This window comes from Rissa tridactyla, chromosome 5 (assembly GCF_028500815.1).
Source record: "Rissa tridactyla isolate bRisTri1 chromosome 5, bRisTri1.patW.cur.20221130, whole genome shotgun sequence".
NCBI lineage: Eukaryota > Metazoa > Chordata > Aves > Charadriiformes > Laridae > Rissa > Rissa tridactyla.
In genome coordinates this window covers 47957253-47977549 of record NC_071470.1, presented here as the reverse complement: position 1 = coordinate 47977549, position 20297 = coordinate 47957253, and the positions used below count along the sequence as shown (strand labels likewise).

Here is a 20297-nt window from a genome sequence, read left to right as displayed (position 1 = left end):
TCCACCAGAAAACCATTGATATGCACACATGTGTAAACAAAACTTGGCATATTTCTATTGCTTTCATATTTTTTCAGATCCTTCTGTAGCACATGGGATAATACTTGCCTCTTATTGTTTTAAGTGGCAATAATCCACTTGCTAAGTGGAAAAACTACACAGCAAAATGTTTTGAGTTAAAATCCCAACACAGAAAACAAATTATTGCTGGAAAAAAAAGGTTCTGATATCCAAGTATTACAAGAAGAGCCTTTTTCTTTAATAATTTGCTTGATAAAGCAAGAGGCTAATAGCAGCAACCTTAAATCAAGGCTAATTTTGGCACAGCTTGCGTAAATTTCCCTGAAAACTTTGCCAGGGTATTTTATTCTTCACCTGTGTGTCACGCCTTGCTAATACAGGTGCCTACACCACCACCCGTTTTGTGACGTGGAGCTCCAGGTGAAGCCACCGGCTCACCCTCTGTGGTGGCTGAGCATTAACAGCCTGAAAAAATTACCTGCCTAAGGAAACCAAATGGCTGTAACAGGACTAATCACCTACCTTAATGCTTCCAAAATGGGGATCTACTTCAGCTCTGCCAGAACCTTCAGCTCTCCCAGCGTTACTTCCCGATGTATCAACCACGTCCATGACGGCACAACTAAACTGCACTAAACAAAAGCTACTGACGTACATGCTCAAACCACTACTAGAATACAATGATCTTGAACCTAGTTTACTTGGCAAACTGCAGAAATGACTTGTCTTTCGGGCATTGTGAATGCCCGATTTCTGGAGCTGGGAAGCCATTCAGTGTGCTGGCACAACAGCATATGAATTCTGGAGATCTGGGAGCACCAGCGGAGGGTCAGTTACACAAGAAAATGCCTTAAGCAGGGCTGCAAAGTGGTTTAAATGAAACCAACACCATGCCACATGAAAGTTTAAACTATTGCTCATCACAACTCTCTTCCACCAGGCAAAGAAATTAAATTCTTCCCAGAGACCTCTAAGGAAAAGAAATCAGTGGGTTCCCTTGGAAGACCTCCCTCCTTAAAAGTTTCTTACTGGTTTCTGTGGCCACTTTGAGCTGCTCAGTTGTTATTAAATGACAGTAAAATTCCTTTATTGGCCACGGTTTCAACACTCGGGTAGTCGGGGTTGTACAGCCCTGGGAGTGTCAGCAAGGTAAGCGGTGAGATGAATTTGCCCACAGGTGATACGCAGTTCTGTGCTTTTTCAGCCATCGTGTTGTGAGCTCTTTCCACCTCTGGCCCATCTGCGTGGACGTGGAGCAGCACCACCCCAGGTGCGGGGTGGCACCATCCTCACCGTTTGATGCACAGGCCTCTCCCAAACTGAGGCTCCTTTCTTCCTCAATGAGCTGGATTTTCATAAAATAACCTGTTGCTTAAAAAAAAAAAAAAAAAAGAGTGGGCTTTGGGTGTAAGAAGCTGGAGTGCTGGCCCTACACCACCTGGTGACTTGGTAACTGCCACCATGCAGCGCAGCACCAGGCCTCTGAGGTGACTAACAAGCTGCAGAGAGATCCCGAGCTGGTTAGGAAGTAACATGAGATTTCTGCTGTCTTCGCTAGTTAATGTGATATGTAAATGAGTAACATATGATATGATTTGAAGCCCTTGCTGTCTGTAGGAAACATATGCCAATGTAAGTGCTTCGGAGGAGGTGGTTTGCCTAATGAATATGCTCTTTGTTTGGGAACGGCAGTGAAGTCCCAGTTTTCTTCTGTCATCTTATGCAACTTGTCTAAAGCAACGCTTGTTCCAGGGGATGGCAAATGTTCGAAATTTGAACGAGATCGGCTCCAAGAGCCTGACTTTGTACTGCCATACCCTGACTTCCACACTGCAAGAAATCCTAACCCCCTCTTCAGCTGCTGGAAATGGGCTTTACACTGCATCTCAAGCCAATAAGAAATCCCTAAATCTGCTGATTTGTAGCAAAGCTAGGGTTAGCATAGCAGACATTTGAAAGCAAATTTAAAGCAGAAATTTCAGAGACACCACGAGTTGGATTTCCACATTGGTCTGAGGCACCTAGGCAAGGGGCTTGCTTTTTGACGCTGCTCAGCGTCTCTCTGCTCCCATGGATTTCTGCGAAGACTGGCAAATGGTCAGCATCTTTGCAAATCAGACCCCTAGTAAGGTACTGAGTAAGCGGAAAGGACACTACTTTTAGACATCAAGTTATCAAACTGCTTTATTTAAGCTTTCTGCTGGTGTGGCTCATCTCGTTGCAGTGAAAGCTATTGAATACTCAAGTAGCAAAGCTGGGGAGGTTCTCATCACGTCTTCCTGCTGAGTCCCCATTTTAATTTCTTGTATCTTCTATTTGTCACGTGAATAGCCTTCCTGCATTTCTCTTATGTGAGGCCCCTGGAACGGGGCTTTTATTGTCAAAACTGGTAGAAGGAGGAGACAAATGCAAATGCTTCCTCCAGTCATGCCTACCTTGAAGGGGATGGATTGAATTTCATCCTGAATGAACAAATTTTGAGCAAATTTCAGATTTTCTAGTATTTTCTCCAGCAACTTAATCCTTAATATCATACTCCAGCAGTTAAGAAACAGAAACATACCACAAACCCTAGAGACCCAGTGAAAGCAGCAGAAATTTCTGATGACAAAATGTTTCTCAACCAGCTTTAAAGCAAGAATTCTTAGTAAGGATACTTTTGTAACTCAATTAAAAATAAATAAAATAAAGTTGTCCACCACAGAGAGAGGAGTGTTGTTTGCATCTTACACACAATTTTTTTCATTTCGGATTAATTTCATTCAGGTGTACTCCTGGGGAGTAATAATAGCACATCCATGGATTCTCACATTTTTTCAATGTGCTGTGAAAACATCTGCTAGTACTCATCAAACTCCTCTGTGGTTGGTTGTCCCCATTTTACAGGTTGAAGAAATTAGACAGGCAGGTTAAAGGACTTGCCCAAGACCACACAGGGAATCGGATGACAGAGTAGGTATTAGAATCATAATTTCCTGGCTCTATTTCCAATTACTTTGTGCCAAGGAAAAGGCCTTTTTTTCTAACATAACACCTTGGTTATTTGACTTTGCTCTTTCTCTCTCTCTCTCTTACTCTTGCTCCATCTCACCTAAAATGTAATTGAAAAAAAATTCTCCCCTTTAGTGTGCAGCTTTGTATTTAATCTATGGTGCCAAACAGATCAAATAAATGTTGTCACCACTCCAGAAGGAGCAGGGAGAGTTTATTTAGTTGATGTGATGGCATAGGTGGGTTATAAACCCCCAGATTTTTGGCAGGGAGGTGACCTCTCTAGCCCTGATTAAAATCAGTCATGTTAATCAGGCTGGTCTGCACAGCTTCCCAGGTAGGGCAGGTGCAAAGCTGACAAAAACATCACCCTGAAACCACAGTATCCCACTATGGATGTCATCCAAAACACCCACTTCAATTTCTCATTTTTCTTTTCCTGTAGCTCTCCAGCCAAACATGCCTCTAGATCTGCTTTTGGTGAGAGTTAAATGTTGTGATGGGGTAGGAAAAAGTTTACTGTGCCCTCCTGAAATAAATCCCCTGAGAAGGTATTTCTTTATGGTCCTCTATTGTGCTCTGAGGAAACATTCTTTCCATAATTTAAAGCCTGTGTTACTTCATTTGCTATAAAGATTGGAGGGACTGGATATTAGTGCATCCTCAAGATCATTATGTTGCGTTATTTTTAAGTCAGTGACCATATCCCTTGTACCTTTTTAGAGTAATTACCACCAGTCCTGGAGATCAGGTATTGCCTTATTCTCATCCGATTTTGTCAATCAATAACTAGAGACTCGTGAATTAGAAGTGATATGAAATAGCCCTCTGGGAGTCACTGCAACTTCATTTGTGAGAGGTTTTGTAACGCTATTCCTGCGTTTTTCTCCTTGTAACAAACACAACAGTTCAGTTCTGGGTTGCGTTGGCAAAGGGACACAGATGGATGATAATCCAAACCAGTCATGCCATGGATCTCCTGTCCAGTGCCTGGGCTATCGATGGTCCAGCCTTGGCCATGCAGTCCAGCCCGGGCAGCCCCGCTGATGGTGCTGCCTCCTAGCATGCCATTTGGGACATGCTAGCAAAAGGGTGATCAGGACCCCGTTGTGCCTGGTACCACTGCCATGAGACATGTGGGGATCTCAAGCTAGTGTGGTCAGTAGAGGTACTCTTCAGCTGGCATTATCTCATGAGTGCGCACAATGAGTGCACACTCACACCTACTCTCGTTCTCCATCATCTCGGCATAAGGAGGATCCAGCCACCACGGCGAATTTTACTTGTGTGTGGATTCAGTGCTGATTGTAACAGTGCAGCCCATTTACCCCTAAGGAGAACAGCTCAACTGAGCAGAGAAACACCTCTGTGGAGGCTGCAGAGATGACATCTCTTGTACTGGATTAAGTATATTGTACACTTACAGCAGGATCTGGAAAGCTTTGATTGAGTTATCTGTAGGTTAAACACATTAGCCCGTTCTTAAGCTGCCTTAAAACCCTGTTAACGCTTTTCATCCAAATTATGAGCAGCCTTGCAACAGCTGAGTGGTGCATGTGGCACTTTTCCTCATCTGCCTCTGCAGTTGTTCTTGCATGCAAATGGATTTCTTATAATGCAGAACTCCTTAGTTCTACTTTATCGCTGACCACAAAGTTGGACTGCATCCTTCCTGTGAAATACGGTATCAGAGGTTTTTTTAATTTTAATTTTAAGCTTCCCAGCAAGTGGTTACTTAAAAATAAATTACTGACTCACAAATACAGCATAATGGCCTGTGCTGAAGGACATGGGCTGCTCCTTGGTGTGGTCTCTAAGCAAGCACTAACACCTACTAATACCCACTAACCTAATGACAACTTTCGTGCATGGTATCTTTGAGCAATTGGATGAGGGCATATATGTCTGTGTAAGACATATATGAGTTTGTGATTGTCAGTGTACTAATCTGCAAAGTTTACTGCTGTTGTTGGAAAGGTGACAAGAACAGGACAGAGGAAATCATATGGACAGAGATTTGTCACCACCTCATCCAGACCAGCAGAGAAACTCTTCATTAGTGACACACTTGAAGAAAAATGTGTTCGGTATAACGGAATGGATTAGCTCAGCAATACATGTTCAGCAAGGGAGAATTTCAGGTTTCTACCTAAGTAAACAAATGGTTACTTATCTTCTCTCGTACCAGGTGGTATGATGTGTGTCTTGTTCTTCTGCCGCCGTATCATAATCCTTGATACAAATATTAAGTGAACGTGGATCAAGCTGTTTTGGTTTCTAATCATGCTTTTTAAGAGGAGTCACTGGGCATAACGGTCTGTTTATAGAACACTCTCATGTTTTATACTTGCCAGAGGTATACACAGGCAGCAGCAGGGGTATAGTTTGTCTTGATGCCAACTTTTCACAAAAGAAAAGCTTCATAAATCACTTCCCCGAACTGTCAGTGCTGTTCGCAACTCCCTCTGGCGCTGTACAGCTGAGGGGTTTACGCTGAGCACAGCACTGCTCTGCAGCCAGAGGAGTCCTGCTTTCGTTTATTTTTCTTTCCTAATTACCTATAGTGAGGGAAAGTTGGTCCAGGCTGAGGATCCTTTTTTAAGCGCACTGGATGATCAAAAACCACCTCAGTGTCTAACAACTAATTGTGCACAGTAGCCTGCATCTCTGCTGGAGGCAGCTTGGCATCGCTTACTCCTTCCTAAGCCATCATGGTAATGAGCATTCCTTGCTGACTTTAAAAAAAAAAAAAGTGTTTTTGAAAAAGAAACAGGGTGGCTGTCTGGACCCGAAGTTGTATAGCTAATGCAGACATATAGACAATGTACACAAAAGCTTCCCAGTGTCAGACGAGAAGAACACGGGCCATAAATTCTCTGTCCTTAACTTATAGCCACAGAGATGGTTTTGATTACAGCAGATGTTGTGTGAAAATTAGCTTCAGCTTGTGCCTAAGTGGAGGAGCAGTTGTAGAAAGGGGTTCAGGAGGTGAAGGCTATTTTTAAGATTCCTGTACGTAAACCAAAATCTTTGTCTATAGCAAGGTGGCATAGTTGACTCAAGGCACAGATTGCACTCACAGAGGGGTAAGGAAAATGTTTAGCTTTGCACAGCCGCCTCGTACAGTGTTGCTTGTAGATGTGGCATTTTACATAGCTTCTGCTCAGTGTTTTTATCTGCTTCAACCCATTGTTGTGCCAGGCGTCACATGGCACAAAGAATTTCCCTGCTGAATATCAGGCAAACAAATTAAATGAGACGGAAGTGCTTGTCTTATCTTACGTGCTGCTGTTCTTTCCCACGCTGATGTGTAAAAAGAAGACGGTATGGACTGGCCCTTTCTCCTGGCCCTGGTTAAGGAAGCCAGGAGAGGTTCCTCCCTACAGGCACAGATGACGGTGGCATCTGCACCCAGCTGATGCACGGGACCGCACACCCCATCTCCCCAGGGCTATAAGGCATGATTTAGGCCCATAAAAGTGCATGAATGCTCCAGGTGGCATTTCAGGGAGCTGGAGCCACCAGGACTTCCCTACTGGGTGCCAGCTTTCAGGGGAGCACATGCATGTTCACATCTGAGGATGATGGGGGAAAACCACCCCTACTGCCTCGGTTGCTTCTCCCTTTGCCCCCAAATACATCTGCCATGGCTGGGCTTCGTCCACCTCTTCCAGCAAGATGATGCCAGTACCCTTGGACTCGCCAGCACAGGCAATGGGATGTGGAGGCACAGTCGGCTGAGACGGCCACCGCCGGGCACGTTGGGCAGCAATTTGCCTTTCAGCATGGAGCGTTTGCCCTGGCAAGTGCTGCTCAGCATACATCTCCAGCTCTGGGAGGGAAATCTGCTATAAATCCAAATATGTTGCGGAGAAGGAAAAGCATCTCACAGCGGCTCCATCCTCACAGCGTAGCCAGCCTCCAGCAACCAGCCTAGAAGCTCAGAAACAGACAGATGCTGCTTCTCTCCTTAGAGAGCATCGTTTGACAGACATCCCAGCTTTATTCTGCCTTTTGTCCTTACTTCTGCTTTTCCCAGAATATGCAGACAGAGCTATCTTCCATTTAGTATTTGGTATATGCAGATTTATACAGACTCATTTTCCGCTTTTTGAAACTTTCCCAGTTAGCCAGTTCAACTCCACTGTATGTGAACATTTGCTTTCAATAAGAAAAAATGTTGATTAAATCAGTGGCCTGGCCAAATCTTGTAAGTTTTTTCTGGCAATACCTTTAATGAGTCCCATTTATTAATTTTTTCCCCCTACCTTACTTGTGTAACAAATTTCCAGATATTAACGTCAAGAAAGGCAATATTTGGCCTGTCATATGAGAAAAGTAAAAACAAACCAGCACACTTCCTTTTGTAGTTCTGGATCTCATGCTCTCTTAATACCTATGAAAGGACCGTTTTGTAAAGTATAAATTTGGAGCTAAGTGTTAAAGCATGCTGGTTTATATACGATTATGTACAAGCATGTATGTTCTTATATATACACATGCATATTGTAATGTGTACATTGTAATCAAGCGATCACTGACCCACGGAGTCTTTTTATTTTTGGCAGCTCTTTACTCTTTTTTTTTTTTTTTTTTTAACCTCTCTGTCTCTTTCTCTCTCTCTCAGGGGATTGTTCTTTAATGTAATTATGCTAAACTGACATTCTCTCTGTGGTATTTAAAAAAAAAAGTCATCATTTTTAAAGTGTTCATATATTATGAGTCTATATTTTTTGGTTTCAAATTAAAATGACATTTGATTGTGTTTTTAAAATATTATGGCTAGATAAATTAATTACACCAAAAGATCCAGAAGAAACAAACAATAAAAATAATAACAAACATCAGCTGCCACCTCAGTCCAAGCTGATGTATTATACTTTAAAACTTTATTATTTCAAGCGGATGTGTAATTACAGGAAGGTGGAGGAAGAGGCCGTTACTGATGCAAATGCCAATGAAAAATCCATTGGCCACAGGCGTTTGTCCTGTGTCCAGTTCGCAGGGAAGGCAGGGGGGCGCGGGGGTCCCTCCTTGACCTGCTGGGAGGAGGTCTCTAGGTTTAGCATCTCTGTGGGGCTCATGCGGGACACTGGGCGCATTGCCTCAGAGGAGGAAGGTGCAGTGCCGCACTATCGTGACAGCGAGAAGGGCAGCTCCACCTTGGCTCTGGGTGGACCACCCGCCACGCTGAGAAGGTGGTCAGGTTTCCACCACAGCTCTGTCCTTAACTTCCCAGGTAGAGCCAGCAGCGGTGTCAATTAGTTCCACTTCTGGTTCTGTTTTTGTGATATTTGCCTCCGTTAATGGAAACCGGACTCACACTATCAATTTATTTCTCATTCTGTGGGCCACCAGCTGGTAACGATATGATTCTTGTTTACTGCTGACCTTGGCTGTATGTGAAAGAGTGACTTAGACGTAAACGGTTCCATCTCCCATTCCCAGATCCTTGAGCCATTATTTCCTTCTGCCCTACCAAGCAACGTGCTGGTTTTAATAAAATATATTGCCATCTCTTTGAATATTTATACGCTTGAACCATTTAAAAAATCTATTCACATCAGTCTGGTTAGGCAAAAATAGCCCAAAGACAGCACCCACTGCCAACATTTTCTTTGGTTACTGCTACCGAAATGTCCCATTTCATTCTATGGCTGAATTGCAGGATAGTTATTCCTTATTAATCGTGAGTGTAGTGCCATTAAGACTGCCAAGTAACAGTATAGCCAATATAACTCCTACTCACTTTATAAAGACAAACATTAAAGTCATCACTTACTTTGTGGCTAAAAAAGGGAAAAATGCAGGAGCATACCAGATGAACCTCAGACATCGCGCCCTTCGGCACTTGCCCCAAAACGCCGCGTTGCTGTAAACGCCGTGAGCTGCCAAATCCACCTGGTTACTGTGGATCCTGGCATCCTGGCTGTACAGCGGAGGCAGTGGCTGTGCCTGCTGAAGCTGAACCGCTGCTGTGGTGAAACTGCCCGTGACCGAGGATATGTGAGGATACACCTCCTGGTCTTGTGCCACCAGACTTCAGTTTATTCCTGTATCTAAAGCTACACTTAAAGCCGTATCAGAGCCACATCATTATCTGTTGTGGACCAGTCTGTGGCAGTGTCATAGGTAATTCTGACTTTTTAAAATCATGTTTCTCTTAAATTTTTCCCCTCTGTGGGAAATGGACATTTGGAAAGCTTGTTCCAGTTGCAGATAAAACCAAATGTTGCATTGGAATTTCCTACGGGACAGAAAGTCTCGTGTTCAAGAGGCTCTAGGCAATATGCAGCATTACATGGTGCTTAAAGAGGAACGGGCAAGCTTTCCTCAGGACCCGTTTTCCAAGGTAGCGTAGCTGTGCTCTGGGACTCTGACAGACGGTAGCTCATCATTACGACACTGGTTTGCAAAAATAGAGGAAGCTGGAGTATTTCCCCCTGCTCCCCACCCCCAGATTTCCTGGAAAAAGGATGGGGAACCTGTAGCGATTGACTGGGGTTAATATGTCGTTTTGAATTGAATAGGCTGAGAGATCAGTGCGGATGCTTTGGGTGTCCTTCTGAGAAGTGCACAGCACAACCTTTCTAGCAGGATGAAAAACAGCCCATTTAGCAGAGGGTGGCACAGCAGCGTATTTTGCTCTCTGCTTAGCCTTGGAAAACTGCATCTGCCTAGAAACAGGGGCTAAGGCTGGGGTTTCAGGGCATGCAAATGTCCTCCTGGCACCAAGACGAGCCTCTCCTTTGTCAGCATGCATTTTTCACACGTTCAAAGTACCTGATCATTTCCCAGCTTAAAGAGTTTTCTGCATCTTAATTAAAGAAAACATGGGGTTTTGCTCATTTTTCTCATTATAAACTTTTACAAAGTGACCATCGGTGAAACTGTTGTGTGTACTTTGGCACATACTTCCTTTAGGGTTCAGTAAAACCTACTCACACACATTAACGGTATACACACAGGCATGAATCACTGTTAATCCTTGCTCAGGGGAAGGAGTTTATGGGGTCCCAGCTGTAGAGGGCTTGATGCTAAGATGCAAGGTCTTGTTCTTGTGGAGCCACCTGCGACTTTCCAAACCCAAAGGGCTGCCTTTGCTCATCAAGCCAATAAAATATACTCTTGTTCTTGCTGGCGTGAGGGGTTTTGAGAATCGCAGTCCCGGTGACGTAATGGCTTGCGGCGCACAGAGCGGGATACTGTCTCCGGCTCCCCCATAGCGAGGGCGGTGAGCTCCTGCCTGCTGCCTCCCTGCGAGCCAGGCGCTGGAAGGAGCCCCTGGGACGAGAGGGACGGCGAGCCGCAGCGGTTGCCCAACAGCGGGGATGCTGTTTGTGCGCACACATAAGGCTTCGTTGTTTAACTGACAGTGGTTTAGCTGGAAAAGGATACAGACCGCCCGCCCCTAAAATGCAGGGGTCTGCGGTTGGAGATAAAGGAGCCAGGTTTAGCCACGCTGCTTGCACGGCGGGCTCTGGGGATAACATCCACAGCGACCTCAGCACAGAGCACACAGCCTGTAGCCGCGCTGCTCTGACAGATAGCCTTTATTCCTCCAGCTCCCCCGGGATGAGGGAGGGCATGACCAGCTGGAAGTGGCCACTTCCATCCTTTTGCTCTTCTCCTTCCTCAGCCCCTCAGTGCTTCTCTGGTAGCACAAACTGCCATAAAAACTTCTCTCAAAAGGGCGACTGAGAAATTCCCTGGACTTGGAGGAAATTGATGTCTGAACGCAGATTTCAGCCCAGCGGGCATCCTACCCACATATGGCTGATGCATTGGCTGCTTTGCTTGGACAGGCAAGTATCTGTGTTATACAACTGGTAAAATGGGATCTACAGTTGGTTTTTAGAACACATTTAATAACATGCTATATGATGAAAAAGGAACAGTTATATGAAATATCCAGCTTGCCAATACTAAATGAGTACTTCCACTAGGCTTTAATAATCTTCTATGGGACAATCATCTCACAGCTGCCTTTTCAAAGTGTTGATTAAAAATAAAGAGAAGGACATGAAGGAATAGCCATAAATTGGCAATGACCCTCATTAAAACAGTCTTAGAGCAGCTTCTCCCTGCCCTGGGCCAGGGCAGGTTACCAGTGGGGAGGCAGCGTGGGGGCTTGCTCCTCACCATCTGTGGCCCACTGTGCCTTCCCACTCGCCTACAAGCCCCGAAACAGGGGAAGCAGCGAGACAGCCGAGCGCTGGCTCCGTACGCTCCCCGAGTACGCTGCCAAAGGAGCCTCTGAGGGAAAATAAGCATCTCGCACGGAAAAGGGTCCAGTTGCAAATTACGGTCTGCGTGGGATGCAGAAATCTGGGAAGATTTGTGGCAGGCAGCCCCTCTGGGGCAGGGATGGCCCTCCTGGGGACCAGCCCACAAAGTCCTGTTGTGCCCTAAGTGATAGAGCAGGGACGTGGCTGTGCTTCAGCTGGGACAGGTCACCTCTCCAGAGGTATTCGCTTCAGCTGGCTTTGAAAGATTCTGGAGCAGAAGGATAAAGCTTTTTAAAACATAATCCATATATAAATATTTATGTGGAGCTATGTAAGAGGTACCATAAAAGGCGTATTTTTTCAGTGGGTATTTGAAAATAAATCTGCAGTTCACGTAGTTTGCAAGCCCCTATTATGTTAAATGCTTTGGGGGGTTTTGTGCACAGAGACTCCTTCTAAGACAGGCTATTAAAGAGAAGAGAGACTAGTGACATAAATGTGCTCTTTAAAAAGAATTAAATTAATAAAAGCAATAAATTTAAAGAAAAAATCAGAACCCAACTTCCCTAGGCTAAGGAAAATGGCGGTGTGCTTACAGTATATATTGTGCTGTTATCGCCATATCCGTAATAGAAGGTTCCTCTTCATTAAATCCACTAAAGCTAGGCCCATTTGCTTAATGAATCTTGCCTTCTGCCGGGGTCAGAGGGAGGTGGGGAGAATGCTCAGCAGAGAGCAATAACGTTTCTACAGAGGCAGCAGTTTTTGTGGGGAGAGAAGAAACTAATTTTTAGATAAATGCATCCTTGTAAATGTACTTGTAGATCATCATGGCCAAAGTAACCCTAGGGGGTTTAGCTGGAAAGTGTTACACATACTGATAAAGTAGAAAATTTTGTAAGATAACCTCAAACACCTATGTGGAAATCCTTTTCCATTTCAGAGTAGTGACTACAAAACCTTAGCACTCCACTCTTTATCATGTCCTGTGCTTCTTATCCAGGCAGAGAGGGAGGGGAAGAGGGGAGATGAAGGGGAATGAAGAATGAGAAGAGAGCCACCGAGAGATGAGCAGGTTTGGAAATGGGTGTCACTGAAGGGTCTTCCTTTCTGTTGTTTGTAGTCAGCCTCCTCCTTAAAGGACAGACATGCCCTGCGTGGACTCTGATGCAGAAAATTGCTTTACGAGCCTCCGTGAGGATTTGGTTTGTTTAATAGGGTGATGTTGAAATAATCAGAGGATTCTGCAAGAACGTTCCTGGTGTGAAATATCACCAAAATTGATCTTATTTTTGAGAACTCCACTGTTATCATTTTCCACTGTGGCTGATGAGAAATGCTTGTGAAACCACGTGCTGCTCAAGAGAGCTTCTCTTTCTCAATCCCTTTGTCAAAGCAAACAAAACGAAGTCTTTGCACTGACTGGGTTTTTTTTTGTTGTTTGCAACAGAACCTTTGATGGGCAGAACCTCTCCTGGTTGTGAGAACAGCGTTGGAGCTCCTTGAAGGACAGAGCATCCCACTAGGCTGTGGTGCACAGCTATGGATGACAAAACCATTCTGAGAAGTGCAGTGAAACTGCTCTGCACCCCGACTGTGAGGTTGTAATAATACTTCAAAAGCACTTTGGTGCACCTCTCCCTTGCAGGGAAAGCAAAACACAGAAGTGACAGAATGGATCTTGTAGAGAATTCGTTTCAGGATGATATGAGAAAATAGAATACACATCTGGTAATGTTATTCTTGCACAGTAAAACTCTGGGAAGTGTGCAGCTGATGTACAAACCCCAACTAAGACGCATTCAGACGCAGGACTCATCTAAAAGTCACTGAAGTCAGATACGCAGTGCTTGGGGATATGCTGGAAAATTGTATTTACGTTCCCTGACTGCCATTATTTTCTGAAAAGTGTTGTCCTCTTTTTTCCCTCACTGCGACCTGAGACAACGATTAAAGTTGTGATCTGCAGAATTAGGTGTTGCATCTCCTTTGCTGGTCCATCTTGAGACCTGTTAGGCTGCCTAGAGCCTGACTGCTCTTTAGAGTAGCAAGAAGAAAAGAATAAGAAAAAGTCACATCTGTCAATTAGTAATAAGGGCTGAACTGCTCTGATCCACAATTCATTAGCGGTAAAAGTGTAGACAAGTAACTGACTTCTAGCATCTAAATGCTACAAGCCAAAATTAAATACAAATTTGAAGGGATGGTTTGCACTTAATTTCTTTGTCGCTAACATGCTATATAACATTTATTAAAGGCCTTGTATATAACTGAATTTTATTTTAACTGTAATACATACGGCAAGATTTAATGGCTGGCTTACAAGAACTAATAAGCATCTAAAGGAAGCTATCTTAAAATGTCAATATGTGCCTGGCTGCAAAGAAATGCCTTGTCTCTAGCCATCTGTTACACACTGGAGTTAAACAGACACACAAGTGCCTTTTCCTGGAAGCCATCTGCACAAATATTGATTGAGTAATTTCATAAAATTCCGATTTAGTAATTTACCAGTTGACGAGGTGATAGTGCACAATGTAGGTCTGAGTTCCCTGGCATTTCTACTGCAGCTAAAACAACATTGATGTGCATTTCTTTTGCCATTAGCATTATTGCAAAAGGAGACACTGGAATCAAGTCCAACATAACCTATTGAGAGAGCCTGTAAAATATTTTCCTATTAACATCAGAATAAAAAATAATGTGGTATTCCAGAAAATTGAATGGCACTTACATTCCATATTCTTCATCAGATCAGCTTGCATGGGGTTTTGTTTTTCCTTTGCCTGGTTTGAGGCTGTTTATATTAATTCCATCCAGTTTTATTTTAATTAGTTTAAAATTCTAGGGACTCGAGATCATCACGGTGTTTAAAAGACTGGGTTTCAGCAGCCGTCAGCAGTGGCTTTTTCATCCCCCAACTATTTAAGAGCTGCAGACTTTTTTTTTCATTTTTCTCTCCCTCCGGCCACTGACCCTGCCGAGGGGACTCGTGTCTTCCTGACCCCTGGCTGGCAGGCAGCTGCCTGCAGCGAGCCGCCGCTGGGGAAGCATCGCAGAGCCTGTGCCCGCCGCAGCACAGCGCCCTTGCCCTGCCTCTTGCCGTGGAAACGGATTTTTCCAGGGATGAACTATTTCTTGGAGGATCCACGATATTCTCCCATTTCATCCCTTGGTGTGCCACTTTTCGAGGGAGTGTTAGAGATATTTTTCGTTCCAGCCTCTTGTCACTGGTTCTTGCCTGATTTCCACAAGTCTTGGCCAATTAGAAAATGGCTCTAGTCTGAAAGTAGAAGATAACTGGGACTAACTATTTACAAAACATGGAGAAAGAGCAGGAATTCTTTTAATATACCTTTTGGTGAAAGGAATGAGTGAGCAGTCTGGTGGAAGAAGCAGGGTAAGGCCCAACGAGACCTTTTAAATAGTTGCAGTGGGACGGGGGCAGTTTGGGTGCCCAGTCCAAGGAAACTATCCACAAAGATCATGCTGCAATTGTCACAAAACTTTTCTGGAAGTGAAGAGTCATTTGGTCCTGAAAGTCTGCAGATCCCACCTTATACCCCAAAACTGAGGCTGAGGCAGGCAGAGGGGGGCAGCTGAGGCACTGCATTCCCCCTCCTCCACCAAGAGCCAGACTTAAAAGAGAAATGGTCCCATCTGCACTGATGCTCCTGGCATTGTCTCCACCTCCCATTGCATTTTGGAAAGAGCAAGTTCTGGTCAGCAGAGGTGGCTCAGGAGAAAACACCGGGCACGGGCGCCCAGAAGTGGCCATTCCTCCCTGCTGGGGTGGTGGGAGCTGGGCAGGTGGGGGCACACGTAGCTCTGGCCTGTGGTTGCTTGGGGTGTTTGCAACCCTGCAAATCTGTTTTAGGTATCTGCTCCCTGAGAGCTCTTTAGCTCAGCCTGTGGTGTTAGGAGATGGGCTACATCAGCCTCACATCTGCAACAGGCAAGTCCACTCTTTCCAGAGCAAAGGTAGAGGCTTAGCCCTGGCAAGCACGGATTTGCTTTGCAGTACAGCTTCACTGGTTTGAGCATTTGTGGGCTGCAGCCCTAAATACTGCTGATGACAGTATAATAATTATATAATAATATAATAAATAAATGACAAAGGAAATGTGAAACCCAGCAGGGAAAAAACTTCCAACTAGTATGACTAGATGCATCCTGAGCGTGTGTGATCTTCTGTGCACATGGGAACAGCAAACCATGGCTCATGACACTATTTTAGATGTTGTTCCTCCCTTCGGTCCAGCATGGGTTGAATCCCGTGGGTCACTTCATGGTTCATTTAGAGACAGCTGGGGTAAGAGCAAAGAGACTGCACCATGGGACCCGTAAGGTCAGGGAGTTATGAGGTCCCAAGCAGAGAAGACGTAGGGGAGACATGCCTACCTGTAAAAGGTTGTTGCCAAAAGGCATGGGACAGATCAGACACAAAAGGACAGGCTGACACTTCAGTAGCAGTGACTTTAAAAAAGCATTTTACCAGAAAGGGTAGTGAGTCATGCAAGAAATTGCTCAAGAAATTTTTTCCCCTCAGCACCAGGGGATTTACGGAAAAGTTAGATGAACCACAAACACATTAGATATAGGTGATCCTTACTGGGATGGGGAAAAGGCCTCCAGATGCCCTTCCCAGCCCTCCTCCCAGAGGACGTGTGGTGCTCTACGTGACCCCATTGCACCTGGGCCTGCCACCCTTCTTGCACAGGAATGGAAACGTCTGTCCTTCTGTCACCTTTATATAGCTGAATTAAGTGAATACATATGGAATCATAGAAAGGTTTGGGTTGGAAGGGACTTTAAACTAGTTCCAACTAGTTCCAACCCCCAGCCATGGGCAGGGACACCAACCACTAGACCAGGCTGCTCAAAGCCCCATCCAGCCTGGCCTGGAACACTTCCAGGGATGGGGCATCCACAGCTTCTCTGGGCAACCTGTTCCAGTGTCTTATATATTTCACAGTTTGGCTGTAAGACAGTCTTCCAACTTAAAGCTCCCAAACTGTTCACAAAGGAATCCTCTTAAAGTACAAAGTGAAAAAAAATCTCACTTGCATATGCCACGGCTCATACTCTACTGGCTAGAGTAGCACTGACTTTTTAGGTTTTAAGGTATAAGGTTTATTATGCTTATGTCACACCATGACTTTGTTCAATAGAAAATAAAATTATGTGAGGAACAAAATGGGGGAAAAAAAACCCAAAACAAAACCAAAGGATCAATTCAAGTGGGAAAACTTGGGAAAACATTGCCATTTTATGAATTATTCCAGTGCTGTGCTCATAGCTGAATCGTAGCTGATGCAAAGAAACCCGATCTGCTCTTTACACAAACAAGAGAGGAAACTGGAATCTGACCTTGTCTCAGCCCTGTTTCACCATTTGCCTCCTTCGGGAATTTGGGATCAGCCCAATGTTATCTGTCGAACAATGGTCCTGTGTCAGCTCCCCAGCCTGGGCATCCGAGCGGCGCTCCTTAAGATAGGAGAGAATGGGGAGCTTATTTTGAGGAGAAATGAGCTGTTCTGAAGACAAACATCTACCCAAATTAAATTAACCGTTAGTGCAGAAATGTGACCGCACAGTCCTCAGCCGAAATGCAGCACTGCAGCCATTCATTCCCCGCAACCCCTCCTCGATGCCGCAGGGCATTTTCTCAGGATGAACCTAGGGCTCCAGTGGGTCAGCAGCAGAACTGGAAAGAGAAGCTTCGAGGAGGAAACCTGAACTCATGGGGCTCCTGGGGAGCACATGAGGATGCAGTGGTGAAGGGATGAGGTATCAGGACGAAGCTCAAAGTGGTTTTGAGGTTCACCCACCTGGAGGGCTGTCAGTGAGCCATGCCAGGGCTGCATGGTTTTTCTAATTAACCACAATATGAAGCAGAAGCCCGGCTGCTGGGAACAAAGCCTTCCAGGTCCTGCTTATCCCAGGAGCCCCATGCAGGGCCCAAATGTAGCTTTTCCAGACTTCCAGAGCCCTTCTATGACCAGAGGCCCATTTTCACTTGTAATTACTACATTACACAGCTCTTCAGGAGAAATATTTTTAGCTGGCAGTCTCAGTTCAGTGATGCTCTAAATTTCTATCACTGACAACAACTGTATTTATATATATTGAAAACTGAAATGATAAGCATCTGAGGTTCACCAAGCCATGAGAAGGCAAATGCTCAGCTATGTTGCTTGACCGTAAAATGTTTCACATAATACATTTTCAATAAAATATTTGTAAGTGAAAACACATGACTTCTGTTTCTGGGGTTAATAGATGGAGTGAAATGTTCTGTTAACCTACCTTTGTAGGTCTCTTTTCGGGAAATCTCTGTAGATGGTCACATTAGGATGCCTTTTTCTTTAGCTGAAATTACAAGAGAAAAAACACAATTACCTCTATCATCATCTTAAAAATAAATAATTAGAAACCCAGTCCATTTCTTGGTAATAATCTCAATATATGATATGAGACATGCTGCCATTTCACCTGAATGGTTACGGGTTAGCAGTCGCCTGGGGCTGACCTTGCTGTTGCAGAGCAAGGAGCTCGAGGTGAAAGGCTCCCAGGGCAGAAAGGTGGCTCCAACAGCCAAAGCACCCTGCGTTTTACAGCAACCCAGGGTGAGCCTGACTTTACAAGAAATAGTCTTTCAGAAAAGCAGATGACAGCCAGACTCAAAACTCGTGGCATTTCGCTCACGGATTGTCCTATGTAGCCTGTGGAAACTTGAAGTTTCCGTGTGCTCAGCAGTGCCGCTCCAGTCCCCAGCAGATGTTTGCAGCCCTCAAAGGATACGCAATAGGAAACCACGGCAAACGCTGCCCCGAAACGGCATTTTTCCTCAAGCTCATCCTTCACCGCTGCCTCTCCTGTGGGGATGAAAGCCTCTGAGGGGAAGAGCACTGACTTACGAAAACTGCTCAGGCAGGGCCCAATAAGCCTTATTCCCGCTTGTATTAATGAAGCTGTCAGTGGTCCCTCTGTGTCACAGCCTCCTTCAGCCACCAGGGTTTTTGCTGTGCCCGGGGGAAAGCCCACAACAGCCGCTCCTGCTTACAGTGGCCCTCCAGAAAAACTTGCCTGGGGCCATGGGAGACTTGTTTGTTGGTCGGTGGTGCAGCATGATGCCGTCCCTTTGATTCCGTAATAAGTACCTGTTTGTCAAGAGCAATTGACGTCTGATCATACTTTTTACATGCAAGAAACACTGAATCCACAAAGCAGTAGCTAAAGGCAATGCTCTAATAACTACCATAGCTGCCTTTTAACAGGGCTCAGGTCACCAGGGAACATGGACTAATTTGCTGTAATTCATTTAATATGTTTAGTCTGAGCAACATAATTTCAGCCCTATAGACGTCTGACAAATCCCTCATCAGTGTTAATTGGGAGAGGGTTATGGCAGCACCCGAGGTGCCCCAGGCCAGGGAGTGCAGGGCTTTGCTGGCTTCCCCCAGGCAGGGCTCAGCCCTCCTTTGGGGCAGCCCCAGGGCTACCCCCCAACCCTGCTGCGCTCAGAAATGCAGTCTTCACTGCCTTGTCTTTTTTCCTTTTTACACAAACCCAGAAAAATAAATAAATATCCGAAAGTTAGTGGCAACTTTGAAGCAAATAGGCTAGATCAGATTAGGTCTTGAAAACCCTGGGCAGGGTCCACCTGAGTCATTGCGTGACCCCCACGTACCACTTCATGAGCCATACACCGATTTGCACACGAGTGCTTGCCAATTGTCATCTCCCTCTGAATGCAGTTGATAGTGGCTTCAAATACTGTTGTCACTGCTTCTGGGGGAACCAGGAAGATCTGGACCCCAGGAGAGGGGAATTTCCTTCTGCAGAGACAGATGAGTGAAGACAGATACAAGATACCATATCCCTGTCTAATTTATTTTGAAGTATGTACATTCCTGAACAAGCATATTAGGTGGCAAAAGCAATGCGAGCTTAATGGCTCACAGATGATGCGCACACACACTTTGCGAACTCCAGCAGGCAGCTGTAGCCCAGTCCCCAGCTTATGCCCCTCACTCTTCGCTTTCCTCAAACCTTGCTTTAAGTGTGTAAAGATGCTAAGTCCTACAGCCTCTCCCCTTGGCCTTGGCAACTTTGCCATGTGAAATGAAACCCATTTGAAGTATCAGGAACACTTTTCTTTTTTTTAATTCGAAGGCTCAGATGTCTGTTGACAGCAGAAGCCCAAGTTCAAAGGCATCAATTGTCTATCAGTTAAATGGACTTACTGCTGTGTGGGATCAAAGATAACCCGTTATTATTTTTATATCTATTACTTTGGCTACTTCAGGTGCAGCCAGACCCTATTCTTTGTGTCTCAGACATACAAAATTGTCAGTAATGGTGTATGGGTAAAGAGAGCCTGATCCCAGAGTTTTACCTTCACAGGGTTTACATAATCAGGGCAGTTTTGAAACATCGCTATTGTCTAAACAAGCTGCTTGAAAGCTCATTTTGTATGTATTTACATTGGTTTGACATGGGCTTACCTCCACTGAATTCTCCTTGGTGAGAAGGAGCAGACACAAACCTCATCCTGACTCTATTTGCCATTCCCGAGTGACCGGCACTGCTAACACAGAAACAAACCAACCCTTTCATTAATTCCAGTGTTGCTGGGAGAGACCAGCTCAGCCCATTAGGTCTCCAGGCACATACGTAAATCTGACAGGCAGCATATAAGCATAACAAGGCACTTTTTTTTTTGCTATCCACAACAGCAATTAGAAAGTCTACAAGCAATCATTACCCCATTCAAAGATACAGCAGCAATGGCTAACTTGCTTACAGATATCTGGTAATATCTAATGGAGCACTACGACTGCCTTCTCAAGAGTGGTCGCAGCACATCGCTGCAATCCTTTCTTGGACATCCACCCAGAACAGAGAAACACAACCTTCTTGTCCTCCAGAAGTCCCAGCTGTTTCCCACAGCTCCCAGAGACATGACCTTGGTGAGAAGGAGCACACAGCAAACCTCATCCTGACTCTATTTGCCATTCCCGGGTGACCAGCACTGCTAACACAGAAGCAAAC

The 20297-nt window shown here is 44.9% G+C and overlaps 2 long non-coding RNA genes across 2 annotated transcripts; both read right to left on the bottom strand.

Moving 5' to 3' along the window:
* Window positions 1-293: 293 nt before the first annotated feature.
* Window positions 294-18021, bottom strand: LOC128910658 (uncharacterized). Its single transcript, XR_008466811.1, has 4 exons — window positions 17773-18021; window positions 17550-17612; window positions 16611-16727; window positions 294-1386 (listed from the first exon to the last, which is right to left on the bottom strand). It is a non-coding gene; the product is annotated as an uncharacterized LOC128910658 (long non-coding RNA).
* Window positions 18022-18290: 269 nt separating this feature from the next.
* Window positions 18291-19832, bottom strand: LOC128910660 (uncharacterized). Its single transcript, XR_008466813.1, has 3 exons — window positions 19751-19832; window positions 18953-19081; window positions 18291-18403 (listed from the first exon to the last, which is right to left on the bottom strand). It is a non-coding gene; the product is annotated as an uncharacterized LOC128910660 (long non-coding RNA).
* Window positions 19833-20297: the final 465 nt, after the last annotated feature.